The following is a 16,332-nucleotide window of genomic DNA, read 5'->3' on the forward strand; positions in this document are numbered from 1 at the left end:
CCAGAAATGCTCATGAATGTCAGTTTAGAAGCTATCAAAGTTCTCAAATAAAGCACCTTTTGAGAATGTCAATGTTTGTTGGGAATTATCTTACAAAACTAGGAAGTATTTTTGGTTTAGATATTAAAAGTTATGGTTGTTTATTGAGTTTAGTAAAAAAAAAATTGCAACTTTTAGGAAAATGCCCGTGAAATCCTGGAGGGACTGAAAGTATCTCACGAACTTCCAGACGTAAACGCCGACCAGTCAGCTTTCGGATCAGTCCAAGATGGCCGCAACACAAAAACGGGCTCAATTTTACAGATACTGACCTAAAAGTTGGCGTGGTAGTGGCTGAGCATCGCCTCCAACACGTACTCTGAGGGCAACTGTTGGAGTGAACCCTGTTAGCAAAATAATTCATGAACCGCTGGACGGATTTCAGTCGATTTAATGTTTGGAGCCAACACAAAAATGGATACAACTCAGTCAGTTTTACAGAAACTGAGCTAAAGTTTGAGGTGGTAGTAGCTGAGAGTCGTCCACAACAAACAGATCGTCACGAGAATCTGCCACGTTTCAGACGCTCGACCAAAACGTCTCTAACTCCGTTCTTCCGTTTCAGTCTAAAACTCTGACGTTAAAAGGCAAAACTGGAGGAGGAACTGTGGGAATGAGTCTGCAGGACATTTTCATATCTTCTGGGAATGTACAAAGATCACACCCTTCTGGTTGGAGGTGATAGGGGAAATCAATGCTAAAATGGGCCTGAATTTGAGATATGATTTTGCTGTGGCTTTCCTGGGTGACCTACCCCAGACACTGGGGAAGTCGGACAGATATCTACTATTGGTACTGTTAGCAGGAGCAAGGAAAGCTATAACCCGCAGGTGGATGGACGTGGAACCGCCATCGAATTCGGACTGGAGGGAAATAGTCGAGGAAATCCACACAATGGAGAGACTGACTTTCTCATTAAGACTTGCTACTCACAAATACAACAGATATTGGAAGAAATGGAAAATTCAATGACGATTGATAACAACTGTTAATAGATGTAATTACTGCTTTTTGTCGAATATTACATGACTGCACTTGTCACATTGAATGCTCTGCGATTTATGTTAAGGGGGGATCTGACTGTTCCAAACATGTATGTAAAAAAAAAATAATGTCAAAAAATGATAAAAATAAAGTTAAAAAAAAAAAAAAAAAAGGCAAAACTGGAACTTATTTTATTTTAGTAAGAATCAAACTTTTACGCTTCCTGCTTGTTGGAATTAATTTAACTGAATCAGAAGGTTTTTAAAGACGAAGGGGATGCAAATCTCCTGCCACAGCGTTTCTCACATGACGCACTCAGAGTACATGCTGGGGATGGCTCTCAGCGACCACCACACCAAGGTTTAGCTCATGTGGGCTGTGGCAGCCATTTTGAATCAGGTTGACTGTACTGGAGACGAACAACCAGTTGCAGTGATTTGGTTAAAAGAGGCAAAAAAAACCAAAACTATTTGACTTTAATCAAGAAAACTAAACTAAAAGTAAGCAAATATGTTGTTTTTTTTAGTTAGGCATACTTTATCCAAGTAAAAGCATCAAAAGGCCAATAATTGTTTTCTAAAGCAGATGTTTAAAAAGTCATTTCTGAAACAATCAGGAGACACTTCATCAATAAAAATGCCAAAAGGAGAGAGAAAATGTGTTCACGCTGCATTGTTTAGTTTTTTTTCTAAAACCACATCATGGAATCCCACATAATTATATAGGGCAGGTAGGCATGATGTAGCTATGGCAACATGCGTGTTGATGTGAAAGAGAGATACACGTGTGTGTGTGTGTGTTTGCAGGAGTGCAAGGCTTGAACTGCTTTGCAAATGCAACTGAAGTTTATTCTTTACTGGAGACATCTGAACTCTGCAGCTTTTAGAGTTAATTAATCTTCTGTTCCAGTGATTGGACAGAAAATCCAGGATTTTTATTTATTTTTCCTTAAAGGTTTAACATCGTATGGGACGGAGTGTTTATTTTTAGTCGGAAGCTATAGGAACCATATTTGTGAAAGCGTTTAATAAGGACACAAATAAAGACGCCGCTGTTTTTCTTTACTTCAGCCTTTAGGGGCAGCTTTATCTGTGCTCAACCATTAATCCAGAGCTGTAACCATTTTTCTTATCACCATTAAGAATCTAGAAGCTTTACGCATCTAACGCACATTCCTTTCAACCAGAAGAACCTGTAATTCTGCAGACTTTCAAACAAAACCCAACCTAATGGCGCTCCTCGTGTCTGTTGGCGTGAATACGGCGGTAAGTTGTCTGGGGTCAGGAATTTAGGGTACCTCTTCGCTCGGCGCTCACTTCTGTCTGCACCTGCGCAGGAATGGAAAACTACGACGGTGCAACTGTTGTTTTTCTGTCCCAGCAGCTGAAAACAGAGCAACCCTCGCTGAATGTTACCAGAACAGGTGAAACAGGCGCTGAAAGGCAGGCACTGGACCTTTGAGTCGATGGACCAAACACGCCTGACTCGTTTGTTCAGCAGAATTTATGATAGTTTTCCATTTTTTATCAGTTTTTTCCACAAAGGCAGAGCTAATTTATGATGACAGGGATCTACACGGCCCTCTGTAACGTTTCGTCCAGGTCATGAGCTCACGTAAGGTCATTTCCTGTAGCTTCTTCAGGTTTGGCTTAGTCAAGCTAAAGCACAGGTGTCAAACTCCGTTCCTCGGGGGCCGCTGATGTGTCCTTGCTTTAAAACAGCTGGTTGAAATGGATGACTTGTTGCCGTGCTTCTGGAGAACCTGATGATTTGGTGAGGAGGTAATCAAACCGTTTGAATCGGGTGTGTTGGAGCAGAAAAACCTAAAACTTCTAGGACAGTGGCCCTCGAGGCCTGGAGTTTGACCCCTCTGAGCCAAAGTAACCATGGTTTGACCAGCAGGTGTTCAGTGGCTCCAGGAGTTGACCTGTTCCAGGTTTTCAGAGGTCATCCTTCATTCAGGTCTTTAAGCCGCTCTTAGTTTGACTCGGGAGGCAAAATCAGGGGTGTCAAACTCCAGGCCTCGAGGGCCGCTGTCCTAGAAGTTTTAGGTTTTTCTGCTCCAACATACCTGATTCAAATGGTTTAATCACCTCCTCACCAAATCATCAGGTTCTCCAGGTGAGGTAACCTGTCTTCAGAGGTCATCCTTCATTCAGGTCGGGAGACTTCTCCTGGAGGCGATGCCTGATGGGGGGTCATGATGTTTGGGAACCTCATGGTCTCATCTTTGCTTTTGGCAGATGATGTTCTGTTAGTCTTCAGGCCATGACCTTCATTGTGCACCAGGGGGATGTACAATGAAGTCTGAGGCCATGGTTCTCAACCAGAAAAACGCAGAACGCTCCCTTGGAGGTGAGTCTTCAGCCAGGGTTGTCCAATCCTGGTCCTGGAGGTCCACCATCCTGCATGTTTCAGATGTTTCTCTGCTCTTCAAGCCCTGCAGAAACCTGTTGATCAGTCATTCATTCAAATCAGGTGTGTCAGGGCAGAGGAACACCTGAAACACGCAGACTGGCCCTCCAGGACCAGGACTGGACATCTCTATCTTCAGCGGAGGAGTTCAAGTATCTGGGAGTCTTGTTCTGGGACGTGGATCCATGGATCCCTGGACGTTAATGAGGGCGTCGCTTCGGCCTACTGTGTGAATCCATGACTCAGCATTCCAACAATTAAAGCTAATGAGAAACTCTGTCCTTTAATCTGTGTTTTAATCAAACTCCTGCATCTCCAGTGATTATCAAAAACTAAAACTACATTTTATGGAAGGATTAGTTGCAAAAGAACAATTTAGATAAAAATCATCGTCTGGATGAGGTTATAAGGTTACAAAACGGGGGTCGGCCATCCCATTCATGATGGGTAAGTTTTCCTATGAGAGAACAGAAAACTTTTTATTGCTGTTTTCCAGGGGCTGGGTGTGGACCATTTAAAGATATTCCACCCAGAGTATCCTAACAGTGGGGGTTCATTTCTCTCACTGCACATGGAAGCACTGCTTCAAGTCAAACCAGAAGTGTCACCAAATCATCCATCAATCCAGAGACGTCTCCAGACGCGGCGACGCTTCGCTTCACTTCTAACAATCACTCAGAGTGAACCTCTAATCCGGCTCGTGCTCTCCAGTTGCCTCTGACAGCAGCTTAGCCTTCCTGCCATCCAGCGTAACGCAGCGGGTGTGCAGAAACCCTCAGGGGTGAGACATCCTACGCCACCCCCTCCGCCTCCACGGTTGCCCCCGGTGACAGTGACAGAAGTCTGTAATTGCCACCTCGTCAGACGGCTTCATTAAGTCGAGCTTTGTCTGCGCAGCTGAAAGGCAGCGGTTGGGGAGGAGAGGAGAGAGCCCACAATGCAATTACTGCATGGCTGTGACAGGTGGGGCGTCCAATCCTGAGCATCAATGGGGCCCTGATGCATGTTGGGGAGCTGCTGCATCATTTTTCACCCCCCTCTCTGTCATTAGTTGGTAATGATTGGATTATTTTGCAGATGAATCGTTGTATATGTCTTGCTCAAAAACATTTCTTGGCCATATTAATCAAAACTATCATGGCCGCCTAGTCAGAGCAAATTAAAAAAACAACACGTCTAGATTAAAAATGACTGCAATCCTTCATCTGTGTTCTTTTACCCCGCTGATTAGAGGTGTGTTATGGGATGTATCATCATTAATAAATGTCTCAGACACCGTGACACTTCTCAGAAATCTAAAAAATCAGATTACTGATCGTTCTAAGATGTTCTTACGAAGAACAAGGATTAAATATTATCAGAGAAACTGCATTTTCTGCAAAAGTGCAGCGTGAATCTGAATGACTAAAGAAAGTTGATTAAGAAGCTGAAAGATACAGGAACAAGTTGAGTTTTATAAGCTAGAGGAATCAGAACTGTGGCTAAATTAAAGCTAAAAGGAGCAGGACACAAGCTAAAAGCTAAGAGAAGCAAAAATGCTTAAAAACTAGGAAAACCCTGTCTTAAAGCTAAATATAGCAAAACACGAGCTAAAAGCACCAAAGTCTGAGCTAAAAAGTAAAATCAGCTAAAAGGTGAAAGCAGCAAAATGCTAGCTAAAAGCTAAACGTACCAAAGTGCCAGCTAAAGTTAGCAATTAGCTAGTTACAGGCTAAAAGTAGCAAAATGCTAGCTGAAAGCTAAACGTACCAAAGTGCCAGCTAAAGTTAGCAATGAGCTAGTTACAGTAAAAAGTAAGAAACTAAAAGCAGAAAAAGAAATTACTGCAATGAATTTCAAAGAGAACATTAAAGTTAAACATTCTGAAAACTATAAAAGTTATAAAAATAAAAAGTCATAGCTGGAATGTCCTGAATGAGCTGAACATTTTGACTTTTGTTGTGTTAAAATAAGCAGAAGTAGTTTACGTGTTTAAGAAACTGGATGACTGCAGCGTCGAAGCTGAATCACCATTAATCCAATTAAAGGGTTCGGACACAGAAGCAGAGAAATAATAAGTTTCATTTTGGTTTTTGCTCAAGGTCACAAGTTGATAAATCTATTATCTGAAGATAACCAAACTAATTAAAGATCCCGGCATTTAAACGTACGTCAGAGCGTGTGTGTTGTGGGAGGAAAAGTGAAAACTGACTTTCGGTAGCCGAAGAAACTACAAAATTCTCAAAACACTGCAGAAAATTTCCCCATAGACATCAATGGGATTCTGGTGAATCGAGCGAGAAAACCCAGCCCTGTTTGGAGCAGAAACATTCAAAGTTTGAGTCTTTAAAATGACTGAACTGGAATTTAAATATCTTTAAGGGTTTTTTTACACAAACTACTTCAAGTTTTTTTATTTTTTTTAAGGTTTCAGATCTAAATGTTGGAGTAATGATGTCTGAATTTACCACAGTTTTGGGAAACAAGCTGCCAATTCTCCCTCAGGTTTTATATTTCTTATAGTTTATAGTTCAAGCTGTGGTCTTATTTTGACGGTGCAGAAGGACTCGGTGTAACCCAGGCTTCTGGAATGACTGAGCTGTTCTGCATATTCACATCTTAAAGTTAATAAAGTTACAGCTTTGTACCCTGAGCTGTCAGGAATAACTAAGAGTTTGTCCTCTTTTCAGAGCTCCACGGTTGGACCAGTCGTACAAACATTCAGTTTTCTTTCAGCCAGCAGCCTATAGAAAAAAGCCCCACCTTAACCTTCGGTGTGATGAAGCGAAACGCTAAAAGAACTGTAATGTTTTAGCCTTAAACCGATGGAGGCTTTAATTAAGGTTCCCTCCAGTCTGAAATGGGGCAATGCATGAAAATGGCAGCCTGTCTGCCTCTAGTTCAGTCCACCTTTGGAGAAAAGCATTCCTTTCATCCATCGAAATTTCACATGATTGGAATTGCCCTTGGTGGAAACATATCATAGCCATCCACAGCTCTTGGACGGCTCCCATTGGGTGGTTCCACCCATGCCAAGCTCCTGGGTTGGCCGAGAGCCTCCAGGGAGGCCAGAGCTTGTGTCTTCATGGCCCAATAAGCCTAGAGGCCTCTTAGCCCAGGGAAACGTAGCAAATCAGAAAAAAAAGGTGCCCCACCTCCCCTTAGCCTTAGGACTGTCAGAGCTAAAAGAAGGCTAATGGTGGCCAACTGTGCAGTGAGTGGGTCTGGGCTTTTGGGGAAGCGTGTCTGTAGTTTCATCTGCTTTGGCGTCGATAAGGATGTGTGCACTTCGTCCTCTGCCTATCACTACCCTGCACGGGGTGGGAGACGAGTGTGACACATTTATGTGTGTGTGAAGCGGTGGCACAATGATGAGGGACTGGCAGACCATCTTCAGAATGCCAGCAGTGACTGATGCCACACCAGACATTCCTTTCAGAGGAGGCAGCGCCGTGGTCAGCGCCATGCCAGCTTTTTCTGGCCCCCAGGACACCCAACCTCCCCCTACCATCTTTTAAGCAGAGACCAAGGCGGTGATGGCACCAGTTTAAATTAAAGGCAAACAGAGGGAAAAGATGTGCCTGTTCTCAACTTTTGTGATATGTTTTTCTGCGACTCTGACTTCAATCAAAGAAAACGACACGTAAACCCTGAGTTTTAGAGGAAATTACAGGATTATTTAAAAACTTTTCTTCAGTCATGAAAGGAACTTTCTGTACGCCAATCGATTCAAGTTAAAGAAAATAATTTTAATTCTAAAATGTTCTCACGGTGTTATAACTATGTGCAAGAATTTGGTTCATATCCTAAAAAATAAACAAAGCAACAGAAGTTCAGTCCAGTTGTTTTGTTTACATCTCCTGGATGACTGAGAATCGACACAAACATGTTGGTTCAGATCAAGTGATTGACTGATGAAAACTAAATTTTAAGGCTTTTGTCCCAGATAAATGATGGTGGTCAAAGGTGGGATCTCACTGGGTTTCCACTTTTAGGGACTAGGTAAAGACGAAACACATTTCTTTACTTGGAATGGCACCAAATCACACATCTGCACACAATCCAAACTAAATATGGACCAAAATCTGCAAGATGTTTACGAACGTATCACTTAAAAAAACACACCTCTAACGGTTTAAAATTCAGGAGACTAAATTGAGAAGAAACAGATTTCTAGTTTGATTTTTCAGGCATGATTGAAACTCTTGCGACGAGAGAGTGAGGCTCCACGTGAAAACTGAGAACCTCTGTGACTGTTTCGAGACATTTTGGAGACGTTGTTGTGAATCTCACTCGCAGTTTGTTGCCAACAGTCGCCGTTTAACTCGCTTTAAAGTCTCTGTATGAGAGCGGGCTGTTAGATGATCAAAAACTAAAAAAAAGGAGATTTTTTACCGTGCGCAGGAGGTATTTTAATAAGGTTTCAAGAATATCCGGTGCCGTCTGGAAAGGTTCGCTAGGATTTTGGAACATGCCCGAAAAATTTGGACTAAAAATATTTCCTAAGTTGTCACAAATATCTGGAACTTGTCTCTGTTTAGTTTCTTGAGTCAGAAAACGAAAAGAAGAAATGTGAGACAACTTTGGGACGGTTTGGTGACCTGAGCAACTGAACTGTGACGGATTGGAGACAAAATCGAGAATAAACGGAGATTAAACGGAGACACAGAATTTACTGTCATTCATTTTACAGATTTTACAATTTACAGTCTTTTATTTTAGGCATCACAGCTTCTTCTACTTTTACGCCAATGTATTTTAGGCAGCGCAACTTGTTTTAAAATTTACTGTATTTTATTTTAGGCAGAGAAGCTGAAAAATAAAGTGTGATTTTTCAGACAGCGCTGAAAGAGGCAGACCTGTCCTGTTGATGCTGACCTGAAGGAAACCATCAAATATTTCCAGATATTTCTGATAATCAGGAAATCAAATCAACAATTTATGTGATATTTAACAACCAGTTTGCTCTCAGACCTGAATGCTTTAAATCTAATCGAGTAAAACCAAAGCGTTTTTTTTGTTTAAATTTATTTTTGGATGGATTCTTCTGGCGTTATTTTAGCTTAGTTTCACCGCCTGGTTAACCCACAGATTCTACTTTCTAATCTTTGTATATCACATTTTTTCTCAGGAAAAGTCACATTTCAGACAGCTCCTTGCTCTCTTTCTGTCAGACAAGCCTCTCCATTTCGTCTCAGAGATTATTGCAGAGGTTAGAGGGGTATTCAATAGCCATAGCCTCTCATGCTCCTCGAAGGCTTAAGTGATGACACAGAATGATTATAGCACCGTTAAATACTCGGTTTAATGAGCCAATTAGCCCTATTGACATCCATAGCTGTCTCGGAGGTGGAGAAAGTATCAGGAACATGCTCCTTAATCAGAACCAATAACACCATTTAGCCTTCAAACGGTAATCCTGACTCGCAGGCTCTTTCTAAAACCCACTGTGATTTCTCCGTACTCACGCTGAGAAACTTCACGCCCTTTTTCATTTTCAGTCCCACTCCTCCTGCACATTTATAAGTTGGCTGATTTTACGACCAGAATGACTGATTGGGTTTTTGATATGATTTATTGCTGAGCTTTATGGCTCAATATCTTTGCACGTTTTGCTCCGCGTTACCGGATATTTGAAGCGTTTTTAAAAAATTACAACTGAAGATGTTTCAAAGATGAACGAGTGGAAACCCTGTTTTTTGTTTTTTATTTCTGTACTTTAAGGATTTCGGTTTGGGCAACTAAAAACAAAACTGAGACAGTGATACAAAGTTCTTCAGGTAAATTTGGAGCATTTCATTAAAACGTGCCACAACAAAGACAGCGAGACTCGAACCTTTAGCCACGAGCTCCTGAGTCATAACGGAGTGGATGTTTTGGTATTAATCAAGTTACTGTAAAAATTATCCACAGAACTGTGAGAATATCTCAGCGTGCGCTTATGAAACCAGTTTCTTTTCTCGATGTGGCACTGTTGCATAAATAAAAAAAAGTGTGAAAAGAAAATCAGTTTGACCAGACATAAAAAAAACAAAAAAAAAATCCTCCTCTGCTACCAGGTTGCATACCGACTTCTACACACACAGATTTAAATGTCATATTCGAGGAAACGGGTTTGAAATGGTGCAGACAGGATGAAAACCGGAGTAAACTTCAGTTTGATACGAAATAAACGCGGCAGCTTCTTCTTTGTCTTCTTGTGGTTACGCCGAAGTGAGAAAGGAGCTGAAAGTCTGCAGTTTTTCATTTCTGAGTAACAAACATCAAGGTCAGTTACTCACACGTAAACAACGCACAAACATACTGTCCACAAAAGAACTCAGTGCATCTTCATCTGCTGCACACTTGCACAAAAAAAAAAAAAAAAAAAACAAACATCAAGTCCACAACTCACACCACAATACTGTCACACACCTACATGTTCTTCACACGTTAACGGGCATCCGCCGTGCCCGCAACACAAACAACCTTTAAATCATCCCACACGTTTCTCTCTATCGCTATGAATGTCTGCTCTACGCACAAACACGGTCGTACTGTAGCTCCCTGCAGCTCCCTCACATTTCTGATAAAGACTTGAATTTCTGAAAGGTTTTTTTACTAAACTGAGGTTGTCCTCACATTCCGAGTCAAGGACTTTTTCACATTCGTGCATCAAAAAGACTCACACTTACAAAAAAAACATGACAAAAACCTTTACCTGTAAGTTCCTAATTCTTAATACTGTGTGGATTGTTTTCTCGACTCGAAATACAGATTTCAATTTTTTGGAAACAGGATCGCACAAACTAGAGACGCGTTTTTAAAAGCAGATCTGATTTTTAGTCTCTGTGTGTAAAAAAAAAGCGTATTATTTTACAGATGTAGTTCAGATGTTTTACGTGAAAAGGTTATGAAACGTTAATATCTTACCTGTTGTAGATAGCTCTGTGAACATCCTGACTTTGGAGGATTGGATTTTAAGGCCTCATTTGTACTGATATCTTTAAAAACAGAGATTTTCTGCTGCGTTTGCGAATCCCGTCGACACAAAAATGAAGTTTTCCTGAGAAATATGGATTTGGTGGATCTGGACAGGAAATACAAAACTTTACAGAAAGGATGACATAAAATTTTGCACATGCCCTCCATCTTTGTGCCCTAAAACTAAAACAAATGGAGCTGTATTTATTCCTGCGTCTTTCTTACTTTATATTCATCTTGTCACCGTTAAGCTGTCGTAACTCAGACGAAACTGTAAGAAAGAAAACGAGCTACAGCTGTTTTGGAAGAATCTTTAGCTAAAATAAGAACGTTCTTTGTCTGCTCTTTGATACAGTGCCACCTAGTGGTGCGGCGTGGGAACTGTGGCATTTTTGTTGTACATAAATGAACCAAGTTGTGCGAACTGGGCCTAATTTGGACCAGACTGTTCGGCTAACGGCTTGTCTGAGTGGGGTTAAAACCAAACTGCCGCCAATTTAAAACAACTCCGATCTGAAAGGTTTCACAGAAAACCTTTACACTGCCATCAGTTTCACAGTTATTCCCTCAGAAATATTAAACCTGGAGCACCCGGTTTATATTTCCTGCTGGAAGTGTCCCAAGCTGTACAATAAGTGCCTCAGCTAGCTGCTACTGCTGCTAATTGCACTTATGAGTGCCCGTAGAGTTACATGTACAGAACTGTAAAAAGCGATACTGGATCTAAAGGTTTAGAAAATACCGTCTGTATGAACTTGTTTTAATTCGATCCATTTTAGTCCTGGTCCGTTAGCTGCTCAATCCGGTCAGATTTAAACTCTTTTACCAAACTGAGGTCGTTCAAAGAACCATCTACAACAGGTAAGATATTAATTGCTCATAATCTTTCTACAGAACCCCAATTAAAAACAAACAAAATCTGAACTAACCCTGTAAAATGTTGAAATATTGCCTGTGTATTTTCTGAAACTAAGTTAGAGTTTAAATGATTTACATGTTCTTGCATATTACATGTTTGCAGTTTATAAAATCTCCTTAATTTGACCAGAAATGGATCTGGAGAGTTTCGGGTCTTTGCTTGTTTTAATGTTTTTATGGTTTGGCGCCGTCCGCCCGTCTGTGGACAGTGTCTTGTCGGAGCTCTAAACTGATAACCCTTTAACGTGGAAATGTGAGACTCATGGGTCAAGGCTGATCCCTATAGATTTCAAGGTCATGGGGCCAAAGGTCAAGCTCACAGATGACCGCTTTATGAAAATATCGTCTTTGCTTTAACTCTGCAACCACAAAACGTAGGAACGTCAAACTGCAGAGCTGGACACGTCATGGGTCAAAGATGATCCCTATTCACGTGTTCACCTATGTTTAGAGAATTCATGCTTTAGGTTTTAATTTTAATTATTAACAGGCGTATTACGTACCACTGGCTGTGCTGGCTGTTTTTCCAGTTATCTTCCCTATAAAGAGTTTCCAATTACTCCAAAAGATCTACTTTTTAAAAATCCTGTATTGCTTTAGACTACAACAAGCTAATATTAAACTTGGTTCTCGCAAATATACACACAAGCCAGAGGTGTAATCCTCTAAAAATCATGTTTCCTAAGTCTCTCCGGTCTTGATTTGTTTGTCTGTAAATCTGCTGTCCAGATGGCGAAGCAGGGAGACATCAGACGTTTGTAAAGAAGCAATCCAGAGCCACGTAGTCGGTGTGAATCTCTTATCTAGCACAGTCCCTGTGGACCAACAGAAGTGTCTACGGTGCCACGTCTGCCTGCTTCCCCAAGTGGCCACAGGGGAGGACCAATTAGCAGTTCCCATGGAGAGGCGCTGAAGCCCTAATAAGAGACGGAAGGAGAAGGAGAATCAATTAAACCTGCACTGACCCTCGGAAAAAAAAAAAAAAAGAGAGGAGGATTTATCTTCATACGAGCTTCAAAACGAAACTGCAAGGTAATGGTGGGAATTTCAGCCTGTTTTGTTGGATTGGACAGCACAGCCCCTGAATTCACAGCTAAAATGTAAAACTGAATAAACATCTTCCCTGTTGTAGATAGCTTTATGATCCTCCTCAGTTAGAAGAAATGGTTTAATTTAGGACGGACTGCCGATGTGGGGTCAAGACCAGAGTAGATTTTTAAAACAACTGTCTCAAAAATGTCGAGAGGTTCAAGTAAATGCTGCTTTATAAACCTTTACACTGTCATCCGTTTCACGTTGCTTAGTTATAGTGATGGGAAGTTTGGGTCCGGATCATTTGGCTCAGTTCGCCAAAAGGAGACAACCCTCTGGCTCTCAAATGGTTCTTCACTTTGCACCATTTCTAGCTTATTTCAGCTCTTTTTCTGGATCCAAATCCTTCGGCTCAGCCCGCCTGAGAGACACGATTTTTAACCAGATCGAAGAGCTGATCATTTGGTCAAACAATCCAGATTTCCCATCAGCACAGGAGAATTTACATCAAACTCTATGGTTGTTTGCAATTAGCGGCAGTAAGCTGTAGCACTTCCTGTGCAGCCTGGGGTACGTCCAGTAGGAGTGCTATAGTTGTAATATTTCTGCCAGAATTGCTGCTTAAAAACAGGAGAAACAAGGATACAGAAGGAGGATCTGAACCCAAGAAGTATTTATACACGGACTGATTATAGGTGTGCTGATTGCTAATGAATTACAGGTGGTATGTGAGAAGCTGAGGACATGTGGGGGTTTGACCACATCTGGAACTGAACTGAAAAGCCAAGTCTGCCTAAACTCAGAAACCCAGTTCCCCAAGAAATAACACAAAGCAAAACCGAAAACCATATTAAAGACCAAACCCATGACGAAGAGGGCTACAGACTTAAAAACTGGTTCAAAACAAGAAAAACAACTTGGAATTTTTACACCAATTACAGATCTCCTTCGTGTTTTTTGGGTCTGGGTTATATCGTTGCGTAAGTATTGGCACCATTGGCCTCTACCCGTTAACACGTTTTACGAAGTTCAGCTCAGTCGACGTATAATAGATGTTTATCTGAACGTTCGTGTCACTGAAGAGGCTGTTTACTGGTTTCAAGGTATACCACGGTGTCACAAAGTCACAGCGTCAAAACCACTAACATTTTCCATCATTACGCTTCTATAGTGTAAATGTCTTTAAGTAAAACACCAAAGTGTTGTGTGTGTGTGTGTGTGTGTCCTTTGGTGTTTTAGCTGACACTACATTTAAAATCAGTTCAAACTTATTCTCAATACTTGTGATTAAATTAAAATCCCAGCCTTGATCTTAAATATCATCAAAAATAATAATGTTATAAATAAAACTGCTGATCACAAATGGATCCTGAGGGCAATCTCGTTATTTACGTTTCATATCTGTGCATTAAGATCAAAATAACTATAAATATTTAGTATTATCACAATATTATACCTAAAAATAAACAATATTAAGCTATATTTAATCAGTTTTTTTAGGCAGTGAATATAATAGTAATTGCATTTTAGTTTAAATACATTAAAATTGTTGTATTTTTGCTCAAGGTTATATCGTCAGATTCTCATACGGAGATTATTCTACGTTCTCAAAGTCATGTATGTTCTAAACATGTCCGTCTTCCAACAATAGGATGAGCCTACAGGTTGCTCTAAAAGTTAAAACAATAAAAAAAAAAAAATGATGAAAAGAAGTTGAAATAAGGAAAAATAAAGTTACCAACATAAGGCGACTCTGCAGAGGGACCTCGGGAGGCAGGACAGAGTAATGGAAAGTTTGATTATGTGAGCTGCGCTCTCCTTTTCAGCAGCATTTCATACCAGAAATTTAATTCTACATAAAGTTCTCCTAATTTGGATTTAATTAAACAACACTCTATAAATGGTACTTGCGATGACCAAATGTTCCCACGAAGCGGAGCGAAGGTCCCCAGCCGTCAGCGCCGATATGAAGGCGGACTCCGGGGAGCCGGACCGGAGGCTGATGTGCAGGAATGACAGCTGATGCTTTCAAAAAGTTAATTAAGTTTTCAATTAGGATGACTCTGACTTTGCACTTGCATCTGCTTTCAGACGAGGCTCGTCGTTCAGGGAGACTCGAACTCGTGGAACTATCTGATGTACTTCTGAATCTTTTGAACACTCAAAGAAAGATTTGTAAAGTAGCATTAAGATGCTGTGGATTTGTTTTGTTTTTATTATGAAATAGGGTGATTCATTAATTCACATTTTCTGGATGTTTACGAAAGACGAGTTTCATCTAATGTGGACAGAAACAGAGGAACCCATTAAGTTTTGATGCATTTCGGGAGGACTGATTTAAAGTGGGAAATAAACTGGCCTTGGCTGAGGACGCGCTCTCTCTCTTGTTTAGAAAATAAGTCTTCTGTAAACAAAAAATGTTTTTCAAAAGCAGCTTTTTAGTTATTGTGCTACATCACTATCAATAAGTTAAAAACTTTAACATTTTTATTTTAACTAAAACTTAAAAAAAAGAAACTTTACTGTTTACCATTAAAAAAAAAAAACATCTGGCTGCACAATGGACTGGTGGTTTGCATCATAATGAAATGGCCTCCGGTTTGGATTCTTTGTGTTCTCCGTGTGTGTCTTGTGGTTTTCTCCGGGTGCGCCGTTTTCTCCCAGTCCTTTCTAAACTGATCTTAGAAATAATTGTCTGTGTTTGTCTTTGTGAAGAACTGCTGATCAGTACTCCGGTTTTCTCTGGGTACTCCGGTTTTCTCCAGGTGCTCCAGTTTTCTCCAGGTGCTCTGGTTTTTTCCATGTATTTCGGTTATCTCTTGGTACTCCGGTTTTCGTTTTCTCCAGGTACTCCGGTTTTCTACAGGCTCTCTGGTTTTCTCCAGGGGCTCCGGTTTTCGCTGAGCATTCCGGTTTCCCTCAAGTGCTCTGGTTTTTTTCGGGTACTCTGGTTTTCTTTCTCCAGGCTCTCCGGTTGTCTCCAGGTGCTCCAGGTTTCTCTCACTCCGGTTTTCTCCAGGTAGTCCGGTTTTCGTTTTCTCTGGGTACTCCGGTTTTTTCCGGGTACTCCGGTTTTCTCCGGGGGCTCCAGGTTTCCCTCCCTGTTCAAACATGCTTTCATTGGTTTACCTGATGAATCTTTACCTCAGAAATGACTGAGTGGACGCTTGTCTCTCTTGTGACGGACTGCTGACCTGTCCAGGTGTAACCAGGCCTTTCTCCCATTGGCTGCTGCGACAGCTCCCCATGTTAGAACAGAAAACAGGTGGAAGGATTTAATATTTATATATTCAGCGTTTACAGATCTTCTAAAAAATCCAATAAACATTGTTTTCAACATTCAACACCATCAATACATTGGACTGTTGTGTCATTAAAAACCACATCAGATATTTATGTTTGTTGTTATTTTTATTCCAACAGTTGAATGAGAAATTATTTGTATTTGGAGAAGTTTGGAGAAGTTTTAACTTTAGCTGATTTTGTACATCATTTTCTTCTTTTTCTACAGCTTTCTAACTTTACTAAACCCAAAGAATGATCCGATGCTTTCCCGTCAGAGACACGGTTTTCTAACTGAAGACATAAATTTAAAATTTGTACACAGATTCATTAAACTGACAGAATGGATTTTATCGAGTTATACACCATTTTAGCACATTTAAACATTAATTCAGATCTTTAAAAGTGAGGTTCATGGAAAAATTATGAACAATTAATAACCTACTTGTTGATCGTTTTTTGACCAAATTTCAGTTTGAAAAAAAAAAACAAACAGTTTAATTCTGACCGGATTGACGAGCTAATGGCTAGTCAGAGCGGGGTCGAGACCAAAGAGGATCTCTGCTGTTTTAAAACAATTTCAGCTTCAAATATTTCATAGAAATTCATGCACATGCCATTTCTTAAACCTGTACACCTCAATTTTTCAAATGCAAAAAACGGCTGCAGCTAGCTGTAGCACTTCCTGTGCTGTCTGGTGACACTTCCAGCACAATATTC

Source organism: Kryptolebias marmoratus, linkage group LG16 (genome assembly GCF_001649575.2).
Source record: "Kryptolebias marmoratus isolate JLee-2015 linkage group LG16, ASM164957v2, whole genome shotgun sequence".
NCBI classification, from domain to species: Eukaryota; Metazoa; Chordata; class Actinopteri; order Cyprinodontiformes; family Rivulidae; genus Kryptolebias; species Kryptolebias marmoratus.